This window comes from Sminthopsis crassicaudata, chromosome 1 (genome assembly GCF_048593235.1).
Source record: "Sminthopsis crassicaudata isolate SCR6 chromosome 1, ASM4859323v1, whole genome shotgun sequence".
NCBI classification, from domain to species: Eukaryota; Metazoa; Chordata; class Mammalia; order Dasyuromorphia; family Dasyuridae; genus Sminthopsis; species Sminthopsis crassicaudata.
Genome location: NC_133617.1, coordinates 448,395,716 through 448,419,370, shown reverse-complemented (window position 1 = coordinate 448,419,370; position 23,655 = coordinate 448,395,716). Strand labels below are relative to the sequence as shown.

General features: G+C 35.7%; 1 protein-coding gene across 6 annotated transcripts in view; it reads right to left on the bottom strand.

Annotated features, from left to right (window-relative positions):
• Positions 1-23,655, bottom strand: part of APBA1 (amyloid beta precursor protein binding family A member 1) — a 279,256-nt gene that overhangs the window by 137,055 nt on the left and 118,546 nt on the right. For all 6 annotated transcript variants that reach the window (XM_074280722.1, XM_074280725.1, XM_074280721.1 and 3 more), the window contains one exon: positions 12,031-12,181. The gene's annotated coding sequence lies outside the window, so the exon portion shown is untranslated. The remainder of the gene's footprint in view (positions 1-12,030; positions 12,182-23,655) is intronic.

Here is a 23,655-nt window from a genome sequence, read left to right as displayed (position 1 = left end):
AGAAAAGTCAGTAATTATATGAGCAAAATTACAAAACACTTGCCACAAAAATAAAGTCAGATTTAAATAATTGGGAAGACATTAAATGCTCTTGGATAGGCCAAGCGAATATAATGAAGATGACAATACTCCCTAAACTAATCTATTTATTTAGTGCTATACCAATCAAACTCCCAAGAAACTATTTTAATGACCTAGAAAAAATAACAACAAAATTCATATGGAAGAACAAAAGGTCGAGAATTTCAAGGGAATTAATGAAAAAAAAATCAAATGAAGTTGGCCTAGCTGAACCATATTATAAAGCAGCAGTCACCAAAACCATTTGGTGTTGGCTAAGAATTAGATTAGTTGACCAATGGAATAGCTTAGGTTCACAAGATAAAATAGTCAATAACTATAGCAATCTAGTGTTTGACAAACCCAGAGATCCTAACTTTTGGGCTGCTAGGAAAAGTGGAAATTAGTATGGCAAAAATTAGGCATGGACCCACACTTAACACCATATACGAAGATAAGATCAAATTGGGTCCATGGTTTAGGCATAAAGAATGAGAATGTAAATAAATTAGAGGAACATAAGATAGTTTACTTCTCAGACTTGTGGAGGAGGAAGGAATTTGTGACTAAAGGAAAACTAGAGATCATTATTGATCACAAAATAGAAAAATTTGATTACATCAAATTAAAAAGCTTTTGTACAAACAAAACTAATGCAAAGAAGATTAGAAGGGAAGTAACAAATTGGGAAAACATTTTTACAGTTAAAGGTTCTGATAAAGGCCTCGTCTCGAAAAAATACAGAGAATTGACTCTGATTCATAAGAAATCAAGCATTCTCCAATTGATAAAAGGTCAAAGGACATGAACAATTTTCAGATGATGAAATTCAAACTATTTCCACTCATATGAAAGAGTGTTCCAAATCACTATTGATCAGAGCAATGCAAATTAAGACAACTCTGAGATACTATTACACACCTGTCAGATTGGCTAAGATGACAGGAACAAATAATGATGAATGTTGGAGGAGATGTGGAAAAACTGGGACAGTGATGCACTGTTGGTGGAATTGTAAAAGAATCCAACCATTCTGGAGAGCAATCTGGAATTATGCCCCAAAAGGTATCAAACTGTGCATACCTTTGATCCAGCAGTGCTACTATTGAGCTTCCCAAGGAAATACTAAAGAAGGAAAAGGAACCTGTATGTGCCAAAATGTTTGTGGCACCCCTTTTTGTAGTGGCTAGAAACTGGAAAATGAATGGATGTCCATCAATTGGAGAATGATTGGGTAAATTATGGTATATGAATGTTATGGAATATTATTGTTCTATAAGAAATGACCAGCAGGATGAAAACAGAGAGGCTTGGAGAGACTTATATGAACTGATGCTAAATGAAATGAGCAGAACCAGGAGATCATTATACACTTCAACAATAATACTATATGAGGATGTAGTCTGATGGAAGTGGATATCTTCCACATAGAGAAAATCTAGTACAATTCCAATTGATCAGTGATGGACAGAATCAGCTACACCCAGAGAAGGAACACTGGGAAATGAGTGTAAACTGTTTGCATTTTTTGTTTTTCTTCCCAGTTTATTTTTACCTTCTGAATCCAATTCTTCCTTTGCAACAACAATACAAAAATAAATTCAGTTCTGCACATATATATTGTATCTAGGATATATTATAACATATTTAATATGTATGGGAATACCTGCCATCTACGGGAGGGGGTGGAGGGAAGGAGGGGAAAATTCGGAACAGAAGGGGGTACAAGGGATAATGTTGTAAAAAATTACCTATGCATATGTACTGTCAAAAATGTTATAATTATAAAATTAATAAAAAATTTTTTAAAAGATACACTTGAAGATAAGAAACAAGGTAGAAATATAGGCCAGGGTAGCCACCAAAGAGGAAGGGATCAGGTTTTTAGGGAAAGAAGTTTTCCTTGGACAGATAAAGCAGGAAGAGTGTCATGATAAAAGTTGTGTTGCTGAAACTCTTTTATTACACACTCCCAATCATCAATCTTGTATCTACTTTCTCCCCTTGGATAATGTCATGTAATACAGAGAAAGAATATTTGCCTTCTTTGTTTCTATAAAGTGTTAACCCTGACAGATCTTGCCTACTTTGTATCTATTTATCAGGAAAAAAAATGCACTTAGGAAGGGGCAAATAAGGGGAGAGTTGCGAAGTTGAAAGAGAGAAAGAGAGAGAGACTGACAGAAACAGAGACATAGAAAGAGAGACAGACAGACAGAGACGGAGAAACAGAGAGAAAGATACCCAAAAAGAATGAACCTGAGGCTCTTTGATACTAGTCCAAAGGCTGTCCTTTTAACTTACTGATTTAGAGTTCAATCCTGATTTCATGGATATTTTTACTCCATTACTCTCTCAACTTATTGAGAACTTGACACATCCTCTCTCATATCACTTGGACATTGTTTTTCCAAGAAACTCCTGGGGTCATGAAAAGACAGAAATAACTGAACAACAACAAACTTATGACTCTACATCTGGCACTTTTTCCATTGCTTCTTACTTTACTGACAGACAGTGAATTGTCAGGGCTAGTTCCCTGGAGGACCTCAGGATCAGCCTGAGTCCTTGGTCTTTAGGTGGAGAAGTGAAGGAGGTAGGAGAGCTACCATGTGGCTGGTCAAAAATGGAGTCTGGAGTCTGGAGTCTGGAGTCTGAAGTCTTCTCTATGACTGTGGCTGAGAGCTGGGGCTGAGAGAGCCTTCTGTGTCTGAGACTTCCTTAAATACGTTAGTATGATTACATCAATATAATACACTGAGCACGGGCAACCATTACATCACCATAAGCACCATGCTATCTTTGATTTAAGTATACCTTTTCAGAGTTCCAGCCCTCTACATCTCTCACTTTCTTTTGTTTTAGAACACAGGTTATGCTCTCCCAAGAAAAAGAGTAGGGCTGAAGGTCCTTGAGCATACCTAAATTCCCTTCCTGCTATTTTCCCATGACATCATTTTCTCCCTATTTCAATCAAATATGGGCAACTATGTACTTATAAGCCAAGTTCAATTTCTTGGGTAGTTCCCATATTGAGAATGTAAGACCCTCAGCCAATGAGGATGATGGTCAGGGGTGGGAGGGTTATTTGCTTTAGGGACTATTTAAAGTGTAAAACCTTCCCAAAAGGTACCTCCTCCTTTCTATTGCTTGTTCGACTGGAGGGACGCTTGCTTCTCACGAAGATGTACAGTAAGCTTTTGCTTTGCTCTTAGAGATCTCTCCAGCTTTTTTTATTAAATGGTGACCACTCACCATTCTGAGCTACACAGTTTTGGGGGCTAGTGCGGATTACATGACTTGGTGAGTAGGCAAACTCTTGGGTGCTAGTGGGATGGTGCCCTGCCCTGATTTAGGCAGTCTTAACAGCATACAGGAGCTTCTCCTTGCTCCTCAAGGAGTAGGTTGAAGTGGAGAAACTCAGGGCAAAACAAAAGCGAGAAACTCCACGGTAAAAATTCTGACCTGCTTGGTGTGAAGGCAGATCAGTCAAACGATTTGCTGTGCAGCAACCCAGAGGTAAACCATTTGTGAGTCCCTTGAGCTAAGTTACAGACTCTGGAGGAGTGTTCTAGACAGGATAGGATAGGCCTTCTTAGGTGACTGAGGTCAATTGGTGACAACTGGTGTTTTTGTCCATTTTGGAATTTAGATTCCACCCAAATTGAATGGGTGTGACTCAGTCCCAGCCATCCCTCACAGAGAAAAATGAGGAAAAAAAATGATCAGAAAATACCAGTAGATAGTCCCTTGGGAAATAAGTTTAAGCAATTGGAACAAGCCGTCAAAATATAAAGGAAAAAGTAAGAAAAATATGATAAGCTATTGTTGTTTTGTCTAGGTAAACAAGATATTGGTGGAGGCACCATTTGGCCTAAGTATGCCCTTGAAGACTGGAGATGCCAAAAACTAAATTTGTATGTTAATAGTAAAGAATCTTTTAATCCAGAGGAGGCTCTCCAGATCTATAGCTCTCCAGGGCCCGATAATGTAGAGTAAGAATCAAAGTGAAAAGGGTGTAAAGGAGGAGACTTTAAAGACACAGCAACAGGACCCATTATTATCTCTCCCTCCTCCATCTTAGCCCTATGTTGGGCACCAAAATGTAATGTCCAGACTAGCTCTCTAGAGGACCTTGAGATCAGCCTGAGTCCTTAGTTGGAGAAGTAAAGGAGGCAGGAGAGCTACCATGTGGCTGATCAAAGATGGAGTCTGGAATCTGGAGTCTGGAGCCAGAAATCTACTCTGTGTCTGTGGCTGAGAGCTGTGGCTGAGAGAGCCTTCTGTGTCTGAGATTCCCTTAAATACCTCAGTACAATTATATCACTACAACACACTAAGCATGCATAACCATTACATAACCATGACCCACCAACAATAACAATGTGCAAAGTACTGGGTTAGAAGCTTAGTATTCAAAGATAAGAAAAGTCCCTGTCCTCAAGGAGTTTACAGATCAACAGTGACTCCACTGACAATTCAAGGCAGTGACTTTTCCTGTATTTATGGAATCAAGAATTTATTGTGGGGATACTATGTGCAGGTCTGAACATGCCACTCCCTGACCAATAAATTCCAATCATTTCCTGTTACCTTCAGGATCAAATATAAAGTGTTCTATTAACATTTATAACTTTGAAATCTGGGCCCTTCCAACCATTCCAGTTTTCTTACACTTTACTTCCCTACACCTTACAATCCAATACCATTTGCTCTATTACTCTTCCTTACACATTTTATACTCCATCTCACCACTCGTGTTTTTTTCTCTGGCTGGCATGCTCTCCCTTCTCATCTCTACCCACTTTTCTAGTTTCCTTGAAGACTCAGCTCAAATCCTACCTTCTGTAGGAGGCCTTCCTTAACCTCTACTTACCCACATTGTCCTCATCCTTCATTCTCTGAGATGACCTTTTAGCTACTCTATATATGTCACATGTGTGCATTGTTGTTTGCATGTGATTCTCCCTTGACAGAATCAATTTTTTATTATCTTTGTTTTTATTGTTGGCACTTATTAATATCTCTAACACTGAAGATATAACCATCAGATCTTAGTCTACTTCTGTCAGCCACTTGTCAGATGCCTAAATATAATACCACAAAGATATCTCTAATATGCAGTTTTCAAATAGTTTCCATTAGTTATTTAGCAATCTTGAAAATAAAATTATTTTGGTGGTAAAACTTTTTTATTGCCTTTCAACTGGGACTGTCTTGGAAAGAATAGTCATTAGTCAGTTAACAAGTATTTATTAAGTACTTACTATGTGACAGATATTGTGAGAGACATAAATTGACTAGCATAAAGTAATAGTATTAAATAGTAGAGTCAGCCAATTCTCTCCCTGAATTTTATTGTTCTTTTCCCTATGGCATATTTACTTTATACTCTTCTATATCAATAAAAGCAACCAATAAGAGACTTATTACAGTTGAAAAAGAAAAAAGCAAACCTCTGCTTACACTCAGAAACATTCATATTTGCTTTGTTTCCTATGTAACTAATGCTTATGAATATAGCTTTCATATTTTGTGTAATGGGTAAAATCAATTGCCTTTTCAAAATTTGCAAATAATACCATTTAGATGTATATCTTATTCTTTCCACACTTCGTTTCTCTTTGGAAACATTCAAACAAATGTTATCAATACTATTGACTACACACTGGAAAACTTAGAATATCCTGAAAAAAGAATTATTTTCCATTTTAGTAATATTTCTATCTATAGATACCTTAAATTTTCTAATTATTTTTTTTTCAGCTATGCTGTGCATTTTGGTATTCATGTGACATCAGAAGCTTTATACTTCCTCAGTTCTTACTGTTTTTTTTTAACTACAACAATAATCTATTTGTAACATTGTGAGTTATCACTTATATGAAGAAATTTATAAACAGATGAGATCTGAGAAATTTTAATCTTGAGTTTTTGTCTTCATGCAGATATCCATGTTACTGAATTGAAATAAAAATAGATCTTTCCATGTAAATACTGTAATACATTCTTTAAAATAAAATTAAGAGGGTGGGGGGGCAGAACCGAGATGGCAGAGAGGACACACTCATCTCTTCCTTAACTCTCCTTTTCCCTCAATCTATTTTAAAGATATTCAGCCTCAGAATTAGTGCTTGACTGTCAGAACCCCAAGAATATTGAAAGTATAACACATTACCAACCAAAGACAATCTCGGAATTCACCAGAAAAGGTCTGTTTTGCTTATGCTTGGGGACGGAACAGGGTGCAGTCTTCAGGCAAGTTGGCAGTGAGAGCATGGGAAATAACTCACACGGAGCAGACTTGAGGGGAGCAGGATGTGGTCTCAGCTGGAGGAAAACTTGTAGAGGAGAGGACCTTTACCACAGTGTGAGCTACTTTGCCCTGGCAGCAAGTCAGTAGATCAGCAGAGAAGCTATAAACACAGGGGGTAAAGACTATAATGCCAAAATAGTAGACTCTCTCAGGACCTGGCCACAACCACCCAGCATCCAAAGTGACTTAGCAGGATCCAGTAGCAGCTCAGTAGTTGGTCCCAGCAAAGCTCTAGTAGCTGCCTTTCCATTGCTGGTGATTTCAGCAAACCTGCTAATCCCAGCACAGCCAGTGAGTGCTGTCCCATTGCCGCTTCATTGCCACTTCCTGTTCTCTCTAGAGGCAGCTTGGAAATACCCCAATGCCCCCGATGTAGGTTTGTTTTCCCCAAAAAATGAACAAAAAAGCTAAGGAGGGTCTAACTATTGATAGCTTCTATATGGAAAGAAAGCAGACTTCCATCCCTGAGGAGACTAAAAACAGTTTGTATCTAGATCCAAAGATGGATATGATCTGGTCCTCATCACACAAGGCTCTCATAGAAGAAAATAAAAAGGATTTCAAAAGAGAGCTAGAAGAAAAATGGGGTAAGAAAAGGAAAGCTTGGCAAGAGGGTCAGGATAAGTCAAGTTACTCATTAAAAGATAGAGTGGATAAACAAATCAACTCCCTGAAAAACAGAATTAACAAATTGGAAAAGGTAAACAATTCCAAGGAAAAGAGAATTTGTGAAAATTTGGAAAAAGAAAATAATTCTTTTCAAAAAAAATTGGCAAAATGGAAAAAAAAATTCATAGAACAAAAACAACTCACTTAAAAACTCAATTGGACAAATACAAAAAAAATTTAAATGAAGAAAACAATTTGTTAAAAATCAGACTTGAGCAAACAGAAATGAATGACTCAAGGAGACACCAAGAATCAGTCAAGCAAAACCAAAAAAAAAGAAAAAAAATAGAAAAAAAAGTGTTAAATACCTACTTGGGAAAACAACAGATCTGGAAAATAGATCTAGGAGAGATGATCTAAGGATTATTGGACTCCCTGAAAATCATGATGAAAAAAAGAGCCTAGAGGAAATTATCAAAGAGAACTGCCCAGATTTTATAGAAATAGAAGGCAAAATAGACATTGAAAGAATTCATTGATGACCTACTGAAAGAGATCCAAAAATCACAACTCCAAGAAATACTGTGGCTAAATTCCATAACTATCAGACTAAGGAAAAAATACTACAAGCACCCAGAAAAAAGCAATTCAAATATTGAGGAGCCACAATAAGGATCATTTGGGATCTAGCAGCATCCACATTAAAGGATCAAAGGGCCTGGAATCTGATTTTCTGAAAGGCAAAACAACTTGGTATGCAGCCAAGAATAACTTACCCAACTGACCTGAGCATTTTCTTCCAGGGAAGAAGATGGACATTCAATGAAATAGGTGAATTCCATTTATTTTTGGTGAAAAAAATACCAGTGAAACAAAAAGTTTGACCTCCAAATATAGGACTCAAGAGAAGCATAAAAAGGTAAAAAGAACTCTTGAGAACTGTATTTCTATTGTGGGTATATACAAAAAGTGCATGTATAATTTAGTTTCACTTTTATAATATAAAAAAGGAACTAGAGGTGGAAAGGAAATTGTACCAGAAAACATGGAAAAGTGGAGGGGAAAAGAGGGAAAATACATCTCATGAAGAGGCAAAGGAAACCTATTATATCAGAGGGAATGAAGAGAAGGGGATGAACATAATGTGAATCTTACTCTCATCAGATTTGCCTTAAAGAGAAAATATTAGACATATTTGGTTTACCTAGAAACTTCTCCCACCTCATTGAAAAATGGGAGGGGAAAAGCAAAAAAGGAGGGGTTAGGGTAAATAGAAGGGAATACAGAAATAGTAAGGAAAAGGTTTAAGAAAAGGAGAGGGATTTCAAGGGAGAGGGAGGGATTCTAAAGACGGCGGTCTGTGTGAGGCAAGTGGTGCTCATAAGTCTAATACTGGGAAGGAGGAGGGTAAGGGTAAAAGGAAAGAAAAAAGCATAATTTGGGGATAATAAGATGGCAGGAAATACAGAATTAGTAGTTTTAATCATAAATATGAATGGGTAAACTCCCCCATGAGCAGAGGGAGATAAAAGACTGGATTAAAAGCCAGAATCCTACAATATGTTGTTTACAGGAAACACACTTGAAGCAGGGTGATACATACTAAATAAAGGTACAAAGCTGGAGCAGAATCTACTATGTTTCAGGTGAAGTCAAAAAAGCAGGGGTAGCTATCCTCATCTCAGATCAAGCAAAATCAAAAATTGATCTAATTAAAAGAGATAAGGAAGGGCACTATATCTTGCTAAAGGGTAGCATAGATAATGAAGCATTATCAATACTAAACATATATGCACCAAGTGGTATAACATCTAACTTCCTAAAGGAGAAGTTAAGAGAACTGCAAGAAGAAATAGATAGCAAAACTATAATAGTGGGAGATCTCAACCTTGCACTCTCAGAACTAGATAAATCAAAACCACAAAATAAATAAGAAAGAAGTTAAAGAGATAAATAGAACACTAGAAAAGTTAGGTATGATAGATCTTTAGAGAAAACTGAATGGAGACAGAAAGGATTACACTTTCTTCTCAGCAGTTCATGGAACCTATACAAAAATTGACCATATCTTAGGACATAAAGACCTCAAATTCAAATGCAGAAAGGCAGAAATAGTAAATGCATCTTCTCAGATTATGATGCAATAAAAAGCCAGGGGAATTAGACCAAAAAGTAATTGGAAACTTAATAATCTCATCCTAAACAATGATTGGGTGAAACAGCAAATCATAGACACAATTAATAATTTCACCCAAGAGAATAACAATAATGAGACATCATACCAAAATATGTGGGATGCAGCCAACACGGTAATAAGGGAAAATTTTATATCTCTAGAGGCTTATTTGCATAAGTGAGTGAAAGAAAAGATCAATGAATTGGGCTTACAATTTAAAAAGCTAGAAAAAGAGCAAATTAACATACCCAGTCAAACACTAAACTTGAAATTCTAAAAATAAAAGAGATATCAAAAAAATTGAAAGTAAAAAAAAACAACTATTGAATTAATAAATAAAACTAAGAGTTGGTTTTATGAAAAATACAACAAAATAGATAAACCCTTGATTATAAATTTGATTAGAAAAAGGAAAGAGGAAAATCAAATTATTAGTTTTAAGGAAAAGAAAGAAATTTTCACTAATAAAGAGGAAATTAGAGAAATACTTAAGAGTTACTTTGCCCAACTTTATGCCAATAAATTCGATAAATGAAATGGATGAATATCTTCAAAAATATAGGTTGCCCAGATTAACAGAGGAAGAAGTAAATTGATTAAACAGTCCCTTTTCAGAAAAAGAAATAAAAAAAGCTATTAATCAACTCCCTAAAAAAATAATCCCCAGGACCAGATGGATTTATATATGAATTCTACTAAACATTTAAAGAACAATTTACTCCAATGCTACATAAACTATTTGAAAAAATAGGGAATAAAGGAGTCTTACCAAATTCCTTTTATGACTCAGATATGGTACTGATACTTAAATTGGGTAGGTTGAAAATAGAGAAAGAAAATTATAGACCAATCTTCCTAATGAACATCGATGCAAAACTCTTAAATAAAATCTTAGCAAAAAGTTTACAGAAAATCATCTCCAGGATAATACACCATGACAAAGTAGGATTTATACCAGGAATTCAGGGCTGCTTCAATATTAGGAAAACTGTTAGATAATTGACTATATCAATAACCAAATTAACAAAAACCATATGATTATCTCAATACATGCAGAAAAAGCATTTGATAAAATCCAACACTCATTCCTATGAAAAACACTAGAAAGTATAGGAATAAATGGACTTTTCCTTAAAATAGTCAGTAGCATCTATTTAAAACCATCAGTAAGCATCATATGTAATGGTGAAAACCTAGAACCATTCCCAATAAAATCAAGAGTGAAATAAGGTTGCCCACTTTCACCATTACTATTCAATATTGTATTAGAAATGCTAGCTTCGTCAATAAGAGATGAAAAAGAAATTAAAGGAATTAGTATAGGTAATGAGGAAATCAAATTATCACTCTTTGCAGATGATGTGATGGTATACTTAGAGAACCCCTAGAGATTCTGCTAAAAAGCTATTAGAAATAATCCACACCTTTAGCAAAATTGCAGGTTACAAAAGAAAGCCACATAAATCATCAGCTTTTTTATACATCATTAACAAAATCCAACAGCAAGAAATACAAAGAGAAATTTCTTTTAAAATAACTGTTGATAGTATAAAATATTTGGGAATCTATCTGCTATGGGAAAGTCAGGAACTATATGAGCAAAACTATAAAACACTTTCCACACAAATATAGTCAGATCTAACCAATTGGAAAAATATTAAGTGCTCCTGGATAGGTTGAACAAATATAATAGAGATGACAATACTACCTAATCTATACCAATCATACTTCCAAGAAACAAATAATTTAATTTCTCTGTGTTTCAGTTTCCTCATCTATAAAAGGAAGAGAGTTGAACCAGATGATGCCTAAAGTCCCTTCCAGCTTTAAATATAAGATTTTTTGATTCTAAGATCCCACAGGGAGAAAGGCAATCAGATTCTAACCCCAAATCCAGGGCTATGATTATTAATTGAAAAGAGCCTTAGAATATTTTCTTTCTAAAAAAAAAAACCCAAAACAATTTTCTTGTTTAATCACTTCATTTGTGTCCAAGTCTTTCTGACCCCATTTTGTTCTCTTGGCAGATGCTGAAATAGTTTGCCATTTCCTTCTCCAGCTCATTTTAAAGATGAGGAAACTGAGGCAAACAGAGTTAAATAGCTTGCTTGGGGTCATAGGGTAATATCTGAGGCCAAATTTGAACTTAGGAAGATGAACCTTCTTCTCTCCAAACTTGGCACTCTGTCTACTGCATCACTTTATTGCTCTTTCATCAGTTCCTGTCAGAAAGTCTAAGTACTATGTTAAGCATTTATGGGATATAAATGCAAAAAAAAAAAAAAAATCAAACAGTTCCTATCCTGAAGGATGTTTTACTTCAAAGACCTGTGGTTTCCCTCCTTACAGTGCTATCTTAACTGCCATACACACCTTTCTGTCCTTTACTATTCTATTATTAAAATATTAGTATAACAATGGCAACAATAATAGCTCACATTTATATAGAATTTTATGATTTACAAAACATTTTACATATTAGTCCATTTGATCTTTACAACCACCAGAGAATTAGATACTATTGTCATACCTATTTTACAGATGAGGAAACTACAGTTAAGTGATTTGCCTCATCAAGTGTAAAATGAGCTAGAGAAAGAAATGGTAATAAGTAACAGTGTGTCTGGTGCCAGGTATGAACTCAGGTCTTCCTGAGTTCTAAGCCACTGCTCTTTCTATGGTGTCCTCTGCCTGCTGGAATTGTTATTGTGGTTTCTAGAAGGGTTGTGGCCAAATTCTGGAGATAGAACTGTTTGAGCTTGGCCAAGCTAACTCTTTGAGAACCCAAGGTCACTTCAATATTACAGGGAGGAAGCAGAACAGGAAATTAGCAGAGCTGACATTCATACAGAAATAATTTATGACTTACCTCGGATCAGACAGCTCGTAAGCATGAGAAGCAGGTTCAAATCCACGTCTCTCCTGATTCCCAGTCCTGAACTCTTAATTGCACCACGGTGTTCAGTTCATTCAGAAGCAGGAGCAATAAGACCCACCAACATGAACAGATTCACCTTAGCCTATGACATAAAAAAGAACATCATTGACACTTCTACTCCTTCAAGTTTCAACAAGGTACAAATCAAAAGCCCTATTGATTCCAATTAGCTTTGGTGACAAGGAATCTGGGATGCAAAGTTGGAGCCCAAAGCATTATTTAGGTAATATGAAGAAACAGCTAAAAAAGAGATTAATATCTGATTTATCCAGTTATAGAGGAGAAGGAAAATTACCATACATTCAACCAAATTGTTCTCAAGGACAGAAATTCATAGTGATAAATTGAAACATTCCAAGCCTAAAAGAGACCGTCTGTGGGGGAACCATCAGGTTAGGGATCATTGTTTTCATTCATTATACAACTGGACTAAAACTGCTACTGAATGTAAAATTTCCAAGTCAGCAGAGGGCACAAAAGTAGGACACGCAGGTATTTGATAAAATGAGAGACAAGAGTGAATGAATAAAATATGAAGAACTTCATTAGTTCATGGGGAAAAAAAAGACATATGAATACTACCAAGACCAAGATACATTTGAAAAGGAAGAAGGAATGGAAATAGTAATAGAGAAAGGATGACATCTTTCTGACATTGTTCAAGAATCAAGGTGATGCAGATTTAGAACCAAAAGAACCTTCCTCTCCTACTCTCCTACATAGTCACATATGTAATCTTAAATGAGTAATTTAATTTCTTTGGGCCCCAGTTTCCTCATTTGTAAAATGAGGCAGTTGGACTAGATGACCTCTAAAGAAGTTTTTAAATCTAAATTAATACTAGGCGTCAAATCCTACTCATTTTTTTTTCACAAAATATTAGGGCTGAATGGCATTTCATATTTAGATCATCCCCCAAAACATCAGCTGACCAACCTATTTTTTACCACCCTCAGAAAATGCTATCCTATAGCCTTAATGAAATACCAAATACTTTCACTTTATCAATGTTAGATATATCTTAGATCAACTTTCTTTTTTTTAAATAGTATTTTATTTTTCCAAATTCATGTAGAGATAGTTTTCAACATTCACCTTTGCAAAAACTTGTGTTTCTTTCCTTCCTCCACCCTCAGACAGCAAGAAATACAATATAGTTAACCTATAACCTATAACCAGCAGTCATCTAAACCATTTGGGACTGGTTTAGAAATAGAATGGTAGAATTCACTATTTGACAAAAACTGCTGGGAAAACTGGAAATTAATATGGCAGAAACTAGGCATGGACCCACACTTAACACCGTACACCAATATAAGATCAAAATGGGTTCATGATTTAGGTATAAAGAATGAGATTATAAATAAATTAGAGGAACATAAGATAGTTTACCTCTCAGACTTGTGGAGGAGGAAGGAATTTATGACCAAAGAAGAACTAGAGATAATTATTGATCACAAAATAGAAAATGTTGATTATATCAAATTAAAAAGCTTTTGTACAAACAAAACTAATGCAAACAAGATTAGAAAGGAAGCAATAAACTGGGAAAACATTTTTACAGTTAAAGATTCTGGTAAAGGCCTCATTTCCAAAATATATAGAGAATTGACTCTAATTTATAAGAAATCAAGCCATTCTCCAATTAATAAATGGTCAAAGAATATGAACAGACAATTTTCAGATGATGAAATTGAAGCTATTTCTACTCATATGAAAGGGTGTTGCAAATCACTATTCATTAGAGAAATTAAGACAATTCTGAGATACCACTACACACCTTTCTAATGACAAATGGTGGAGGGGATGTTGAAAAACTGGGACACTGATGCATTGTTGGTGGAGTTGTAAAAGAATCCAACCATTCTGGAGAACAATCTGGAATTATGCCCAAAAAGTTATCAAATTATGCATACCCTTTGATCCAGCAGTGCTACTACTGGGCTTATATCCCAAAGAAATACTAAAGAAAGGAAAGGGACCTGTATGTCCCAAATGTTTGTGGCAGCCCTTTTTGTAGTGGTTAGAAACTGGAAAATGAATGGATGCCCATCAATTGGAGAATGGTTGGGTAAATTATGGTATATGAATGTTATGGAATATTATTGTTCTGTAAGAAATGACCAGCAGGATGAATACAGAGAGGCTTGGAGAGACTTACATGAACTGATGCTGAGTGAAATGAGCAGAACCAGGAGATCATTATACACTTCAACAACAATACTGTATGAGGATATATTCGGATGGAAGTGGATATCTTCGACAAAGAGAAGATCCAATTCAGTTCCAACTGATCAATGATGGACAGAATTAGTTACACCCAGAGAAGGAACACTGGGAAATGAATGTGGACTACTTGAATTTTTGTTTTTCTTCCAGGTTATTTTTACCTTCTGAATCCAATTTTCTTGTGCAACAAGAGACCTGTATAGATAGATCTTTAACATATATGAGACTGCCTGACATCTAGGGGAGGGGATGGAGGGAGGGAAGGAAAAAGTTGAAACTTCTTAGAAGTGTGTGCAAGGGACAATGTTGCAAAAATTACCCATGCATATGTTCTGTCAATAAAAACTTATAATAAAAAAAAGAAAAAAAAGAAATATAGTGGTGGATCAGTGGAATACGTTACATACACATGACAAAATAATCAATGACTACAGTAATCTAATATTTGATAATAACCCAAACTTCAGTTTCTGAGAAAAGAACTCACTTTTTTTTACAAAAATTATTGAGAAAACTGGAAAGTAATATGTCAGAAACTCAGCAGAGTTTTTCACCCCATACCAAAGTAAGGTCAAAATGGGTATATGATATGGGTGCAAAGGGTGGTACCATAAGCAAATTAGGAGAGCAAGAGGTAATTTACCTATCAGATCTTTGGAGAAGGGAGGAATTTATGACCAATGAATAACTAGAGAACATTATGAAATGCAAAATGAACAACTTTGTTTACATTAAATTTTAAAAAATTGCACAAACGAAACCAACACAAACAAGATTAAAATAAAAGTATAAAACTTGGGAAAAATTTTTACATAGCCAATGTTTCTGATAAAGTCTCATCACTAACATATATAAAGAACTGTGTCATATTTACAAGAATACAAGTCATTCCCCAATTGATAAATAGTCAAAGGATGTGAACAGATAATTTTCAGATCAGAAAATTTAAACCATCTATATAGTCATATAAAATGCTCTAAATCATTATTGATTAGAGAAATGCAATTTAAAACAACTCTGAAGTACCTCTTCACACCTCTCAGATTAGCTAAGGTTATAGGAAAAGAAAATGATAAATGCTTCAGGGGATATGGGAAAACTAATTAGGGACTTTCATTTGTGGTAATGCATTGTGAAATAATCCAACCATTCTGAAAAGAAATTTGGAACTATGCCCAAAGGACTATCACACTGTGCATACCCTTTGATCCAGAAATATCACTACTGGGTCTGTATCCCAATGAAATCATAAAAGAGGGAACAAACCCACATGTGCAAAAATGTTAGTATCAGTTCTTCTGTGGTGGCAAAGAATTACAAAATGAGTAGAAGCCCACCAATTGGAGAATGACTGAATAAGAAGGTGGTATATGATTAACAATCTGATTTTAGAGAGGCCTGGAAAGATTTACATGAACTGATTTTGAGTGAAACAAGCAGAACCAGGAATATATTGTACACAGTATGAAAGACTTGGTTCTCATCAGTGGTTCAGTGATCCCAGGCAATCTCAATAAACTTTAAACTGAAAATATCATCTGTATTCAGAAAGATAACTATGGAGATTGAATGTAAATCAACACATACTATGTTCACTTCTTTTTTCTGTTTTTTTCTCTATTGTGGTTTTTCCTTTTTGTTCTGATTTTCTCTCCCAATATGATTCTAGAGAAATGTATATTTAAAAAATTAACATACATGTATAATCAGAAAAAAATTAGTTTAAAAATTTGCAATTCTTCTAAAATTACTTCCATATTCACCATACTGCAAAAGGGAAGAAATTCACAAGAAAGGAGAAAAATAAGGAAACAAACAACAACAACAAAGGTGAAAACACTATGCTTTGATCCACATTCAGTCTCCAAAGTTCTCTCTCTGGATGCAGATGGCACTTTCCATTACAAATCTATTGGAATTGCCTTGAATCACTTCATTGTTGAAAGAACCAAATCCATTACAGTTGCTAAGATCAACTTTCTTTTTGTTTTTTTCTTCTCTTATTTATTTATTTGTTTATTTTTATTATAACTTTTTATTGACAGAACATATGCCTGGATAATTTTTTTACATTATCGTTTGCACTCACTTCTGTTCCGACTTTTCTCTTCCCTCCCTCCACCTCCTCCCCCAGATGGCAAGCAGTCTTACACATGTTAAATATGTTCTAGTATATCCTAGATACAATATATATGTGCAGAACTGAACAGTCCTCTTGTTGCACAGGATTCAGAAGGTAAAAATAACCTGGGAAGAAAAACAAAAATTCAAGTAGTCCACATTCATTTCCCAGTGTTCCTTCTCTGGGTGTAACTAATTCTGTCCATCATTGATCAGTTGGAACTGAATTGGATCTTCTCTTTGTCAAAGATATCCACTTCCATCCGAATATATCCTCATACAGTATTGTTGTTGACGTGTATAATGATCTCCTGGTTCTGCTCATTTCACTTAGCATCAGTTCATGTAAGTCTCTCCAAGCCTCTCTGTATTCATCCTGCTGGTTATTTCTTACAGAACAATAATATTCCATAACATTCATATATCACAATTTACCCAACCATTCTCCAATTGATGGGCATCCATTCATTTTCCAGTTTCTAGCCACTACAAAAAGGGCTGCCACAAACATTTGGGACATACAGGTCCCTTTCCTTTCTTTAGTATTTCTTTGAGATATAAGCCCAGTAGTAGCACTGCTGGATCAAAGGGTATGCACAGTTTGATAACTTTTTGGGCATAATTTCAGATTGTTCTCCAGAATGGTTGGATTCTTTTTCAACTCCACCAACAATGCATCAATGTCCCAGTTTTCCTGCGTCCCCTCCAACATTCAGCATCCCCTCCAACATTCATAAGATCGACTTTCAATAGCATATAGAAGATGCTTAATAAATTTTGATTGGTTGACTTCAATGGCCTGAGAGCAAGGATGAGTAAAACTTTACATATTACATAAACCTCACATTATCCCACAAATTCAACTCTTCTGTCATCAAATTTCAGCTGTAACTAGTGGGAGAGCATTAGGGAAACTGAGATTTTTGTGCCCATTGTCTAGAATTCACTGGATACTGACAATACTTAAAGTCCTTCAGCAATGCAGAAACAATATCTCTGGCTATGATCCCAGACTTACAAAGGAGTGTCAACTCACTTCAACCTTAAAATCTCTTGTTTCTATCAAAACTCTGCTCAAGGATCACTTTCTGAAGGAAGTTTTGCCTAATTCCCCTCAACCCACACTTATTTTGCATGTACTTGTTTATATACATGTCATCTTCTCTAGTCAAAGGTAAAAATAGGTTCCTTGAAGGCAGGAACTATTTCACTTTCTTTTTTTTTATTCCCAGTACTTAATGTAGTGCCTGGAGTAAAAGAGGCAGTTAACAAATGCTTCTTCACTGACTGATTGATTGAAGTAGTAGTCTACAATAATTAATTAACATGGGATACTGTGGCGAGCTGTAGAGGACCAGAACTCTGGAGAAGTATACTTGAAACAAGGTGTTAACTCAGAAGAATTGATGAAACAATGGTTATTTAGTTTACATATATAGTAAATACTTAGCATGGTGATATAATGGTTATCTAAGTTCACACATGCAAAGTGTGCTGTAATGATGTAATTGTAATAGAGTATTAAGGACCCACAAAGACTGGAAGAGAAACATTTCATCTCCCACCATTCTGGTGGCTCTCCTGTCTCCTGCATTCCTTCACTAAGAAGACCAAGGCCCATCTGAAGGTCCCCCAGAAAGCTAGCCCAGTTCCAGGGAAAGGAGACAGACTGTGAAGGAGATAATAAAGACTTTGGACTTTATTCCTGACTATTCTTGTGGTGATTATTTTGCTGAAACCAAGGCCCATTTGGAGGACCTCCAGAGAGCTAACCAGAACATCACATTTTGGCACCCGAAAAGGGATGTTAGCATTTACACTCATCAGCTGGACTGGCACAATCATGACTTCATCAGAGAAGTCCCTGTGTCTTGGAAAGAAGGTGAGTACAAAAATAGACAAGGAGGAAACTTTGGTAATGGCTAAACTAATTACTTCCATTTCTCAGTTGAAATGGGGCAAAAACTCAGAAAAGAACCTTCCCCACCCCAAGGGAAGTGTGTGGAATGCATAGTTAAGCTAATAAAAAAAATGAAGGTTTGATTGTAACTGGGAAGCAGATCATTGCACTCTTAGAAACATTAGAGTACATGTCTCCTTGGTTCCCTAAGGAAGAAAAATTAGAGCCAGATAAGTGGAAACTAGTGGGAGAGCAACTAATTACAATGATAATGCTCCTGATTCAATTCCTAAGGAAACATTTTATATATACAACATATATAACATATATAGCCAATTGGCTATAAGAAATTACATAAGTGCTAAAATAAGGAAAAAGGAGAAAGAGCAGGAGGGAGATGGTATGACAAAGTAGCTGAAAAGCATGAAGAATTAGACAAGAAAAGAGTTAAGTACAGTGCAGTGCTTCACTACAGAAGCCATTGGGGGTTTCCCACCCCTTGACCCATCCCTCTAAATTAACCCTTCATGGGTGGAGGGAGGAAGAAGAGGGGGAAGGGCAGTGACACAATCAGCACACCCATGCAGCAGCTTTGTCCACCTACTATGACAAGATTAGAAAAGGCACTAATTAAAACTAAAAAAGAAGGACAGGCTATATATGATTTAAGAATAAAAGCATACTCTGTGATTGAAGAATTTGATTCTTCAGGTCAAGCCAGAATTTACACTCCTTTTGATCTGGAAATTAACAAAGATCTGAGAAAGGGTTGCATTCTTTATGGGGCTACATCATCTAATTTGGCTTTTTAAATTTTAACCCCTAGTGATTGGAAATCTATAGCAAGGACATGTTTAGAACCTGGACAAAACTTGTTGTGGCTTTTGGAATATAGTGAACTCTGTAGAATACAAGACCAACAAAATAGGCAAACTAGAGTTAATATATCAGTCACCTTTGATTAACTAGCAGGCATAGGTCATTATGCAGACATTTTAGTGCAGATTAATTACCCTTTGCTAGCATATAAGCAAATTGTTGCTGCTGCTATCAAAGCATGGGGCACCCTCCCAGGAAAACAAGATAGAGGGAAAGCCTTCACAAAGATAGAGCAAGGTCCAAATGAACCCTTTGCTGATTTTGTGGGACATCTGCAAATAGCTGTCATATGAACTATTTGTGAAAATTCAGCAACAGGAATAATGATAAAACAACTTACTAGAGAAAATGCTAATGAGGTTTGTAGAAGAATTATACTAGAACTACACAAAGATGCTCCTTTAGAGGAGATCATAATACGCTGTGCCACAGTGGGCACAAATGCCTTTTATACCCAGGCTATGATGCAGAACATAGGAAGACAGGGTCCCTTTTGGCAAGGGAATTCCAGAGAGACTCATCAATACTTTCAATGTGGTAAAGTAGGGCATCTGAAAACTCAGTGTTGGAATAGAGATAGAATGAGAAGACAGGGTGATAGAACAAGACCCAAAACCCTATGTTCAAACTGCAACAGTGAGCTCTTCACCTGCTGCTCCAGGCTCATCCCCAAATCCTGTTTGATGGCTTCCCTCATAGCTGCATCCTCACACCAATGTCCAAGGATCTGTGTCTATGTTCTATGAATCCCACTTTCCTCAAATGCAGATGTGGTTTATATGTAGTTAGTGATATTTCCCCTAAGAAAAAAAATCCTAATTAAAACTATTACCATATCTTCCTCAGAAATGCTAAAGAGCAGCAATATTGATAGGCCTGCTTTATCCCAGAGCTTAGATCAGAGGTTTCAATTATGCAGTAACACATCTGCCTTTCAACAAAATTAAAATATAATTTAAAATATTTAACAAAGTAATTATAAATGCAATAAGACATAAATAATGTTATATGAGGTTTTCTAAAGCAGTATTAAGCTCAAAGTTTTTATGTAAGGTTTAATGGCTGCCATTTCTATTTGAGTCTGGCAGTAGACATTACTCAAACAATCAATATGGTACTGAGATGAATGAAAGGGATGCAAAGATAAATCAGTGGTGTTGTTTGATTAGGGGAAACATCATATATACATATGACTAAATGTAAAACATATTACAATTACAATATATTATAAATATAATACAAAATAAGGTTGTTTCAGAAGGAGTAGAGACAGGAAATGGCACTTAGGATGTTGGGAGTAAGATAAAGAAAAATCTCATGTAGGAGGAAACACTTGAGATGAGCTTTAAAAAAGGGTCTGTATCCCAAGGAAATAAAAGAATTAAGCAGTAAATAGGGAATGCTCCCCAGAAATGGGGAGGTCACCTGTGTAAGGGAACAGTGATGGGAGATGGAGTATGATGAAAGAGGAACAATAAGTATACCAGTGTGGATGGGCTGAAGAGCACACAAAGTAGGTGATATATAATGAAGCTGAAAATGTAGATTACAGCCAGATGGTGAAGGATTTTTCATATCAAACAGAGAATTTTGTATTTTGTGCTAGAGGTAATAATGAGCCATGATAGCTCTTTGAGCTGGAGAATGATGTGATAAAACTTGTATTTTGGGATCTCAATGGAAAATGGATTGGGAAGGAAAAGACAAAGAGACCAATTAGGAGGTCATTGTAGTGCTCAAGATGAGTGATGATAGGGATATTAGCTGGGATGGTGGCTGTGTGAGTGGAATGTTTATAAAAGCTGCTTTAAGAATTGACAATACTTAAGAATTGATATCATATGGAATATGAAGAAATGTAAAGAGATTGTGAATTAGGCTGATTAGAAGGATATTGGTATCTTTTATAGAAAGAGGGAATTTGGAGAATAGGTAGATTCTGGGAAAAGAACTTGAGTTCTGCTTTGGACATGTTGAATTTAAGATATCTATGTGATATCCAAAGGCAGGAATTTGTTGTTATTCAGTTGTGTCCAGTTTTTCATGTTGATATTACACTCAGCATGAAATAATCCTTAATAAATGTAAATAAGGATTATTTGTAACAACATCATCAACAGTAATTTCATGTTTGTCTGTAAAATGAGATAATATTTAAGAACATAATGGACTTTTCACACAGAAGTACAGGGCTCTTTCAATTACACCATTCTACCCTCTACATAATTCTGACTTGGGTAGGCAATTCTCTTTTAATACTTAAATGACTTAATGCATGGAAAAATAATTTGTAAATTTTGAAGTATTATATAAATGTGAAGTGTTATTATCCTCTTTGAAGAGGAAAGAATATTTGTATTTAAATTTCAGGAGACAGTGTTTGCTTTGTTTAAAGTATTAAGAAAAAAAATGAATGCACAGCATGCTTAATTTCTCAGAATAAGAGCTGAATGTTAGAACAAGACAACTGGCTTGAGATATTTATTCTGGACCAGATATGAAAAGTATCTAACAGACTGAAAATTTGCAATCTGGACCACTAAATTCAATATTCTGGGAGAATAATTGGAGAAGATTTTGCAGGAAAAAAGCCTTAAATTCATTTCTCATTTTAGAAGACATCTCTAGTATTCTGTTTTCTCTGCCCATATCTCAAATGGATAACTGAAAAAAATACAAAGGGAAGGAGTGAACTCTATCCTCCCTAAGGTGAGAAGCTTCCTTTGCTTCCAGTCTTCAGCTCTTTCATTTTCAGTGTGCCTGACTGTAATTTATGTTACCCACATGGGATTCATTGGTTTTAGGAATGGTCATCATAAGCTCAGAGATAAAGAGCTAGAAGGGAACTTGGAGTTTATTTAATTCAACCTCTTCATTCTACAGTTGAAGAAACTGAGACCTAGAAATATTAAATGATTTATTCGGAGTCACAAGGATAGTTAATGGCAGAATTTGGATTTGAAGCTAGTCTTTGACTCTAAATTCAGTATTCTTTCTGCTATACATTTGAGTGGGGAAACTTTCTTCACAAAATCATCTGGTTCTCATTTTTGCCTCCTGAAAAGAATAAACATTATATTGTCTTAGGGCTTGGTATAATTAGTGCAATAATATCTAACTTTGTAAACTATATTAACCAGCACTTAGAGTGTTCTTTCATGGTCTTTGAGAATTCTGTGTCATCTCCAAACTACAATGAGGCATCGCAATAAGGAGGCCATTTCTTTTTCTTCTGTGATGTCATTTAAATCTATTTCCTCAACAGTGGGAAACTTTTGCTGCATTTAAGTAGAAATCTTTTTTCATACAATTTCACAATACAGTTTAAACATATTGTTTCTTGCTGTAGTGTTTTTTTCTGTAGTGAAAAATGGAAAAAAAGGTGGTCACTATCTGCAATAAATCATTTTCTTTATAATCCGGAGTTATTAAATTAATCTTTAATTTTTTTCTTCTTTGGAGTAAATCATCCCACTTTCTTTAACTTATGCATTCAATTGTAACGAGCTGTCGTCTCCAGAAGCTGCTGGATCGCTCTCTGGGAAGAGATCTGCTGTGTCTACTCAAATCTCTCAGACAGATTCTTCTTCCTGTAACGAACCGTTGTCTCCAGGCAGTTGCTGTTAACTCTTGTCCAAAGAAGTGACTTCCCTTCCTGCAGAGAGCCCCGTCAAGCCTGATGCAATTCAGAGTCTTCTTCTTTCTCTGAGAGTCCTCTTCTTTTATTCTCCCAGAGAATGGGCGTGGGATAATGCAAGGGCTTCTGGGAAGAACCACCCCAGCCAATGAGCTTGCCCCCTCTATCAAGTCAACCTGAGTTCTCACCTTGTAATTGTCCAGAAAACCTGAATTCTCACCTTGTCACTGTCCAGACAACCTCAGTTCTCACTTAGTAATCCTAACATCTCCCCTTTTCTTTTGATTTAGAACATAGGACAGTCATGACCTTGAAACATAAATCCATCAATATGGGAAGTATTACAGATAATTACATAAATGACCTTGAAACATAAATCCATCAATATGGGAAGTATTACAGATAATTACATAAATTACATAAGCATATAGTAACATAGTAACATAACGCATGCTAGAAGTATATAACATAATCAAATAATCATAAATTGAAAATTTATAAATGTCCATAAGTCCATTGTCCATTAGTCTCATCTTGTGTGAGGAAGTCCAATGATTCCTGCTGATTTTAAAGTTCTTTAACAGTCTTTTTATTATCCATGCTCTTTCGGTGTAAGATGTTTCTTAGATCTTCTCCTTTATTTTGAGGTCTTTCTCTTTTTCTGTCTCTCTCTGGTGGACAAGGCGAATATGACTCGTTGGCACCCATCTGATTCCTTCTCCTGCTGAAGAAATACAAGCAAACCCTCTCCCCCAGGCAGTTAACCTATCTGGTCCCTTCCATTCACCAC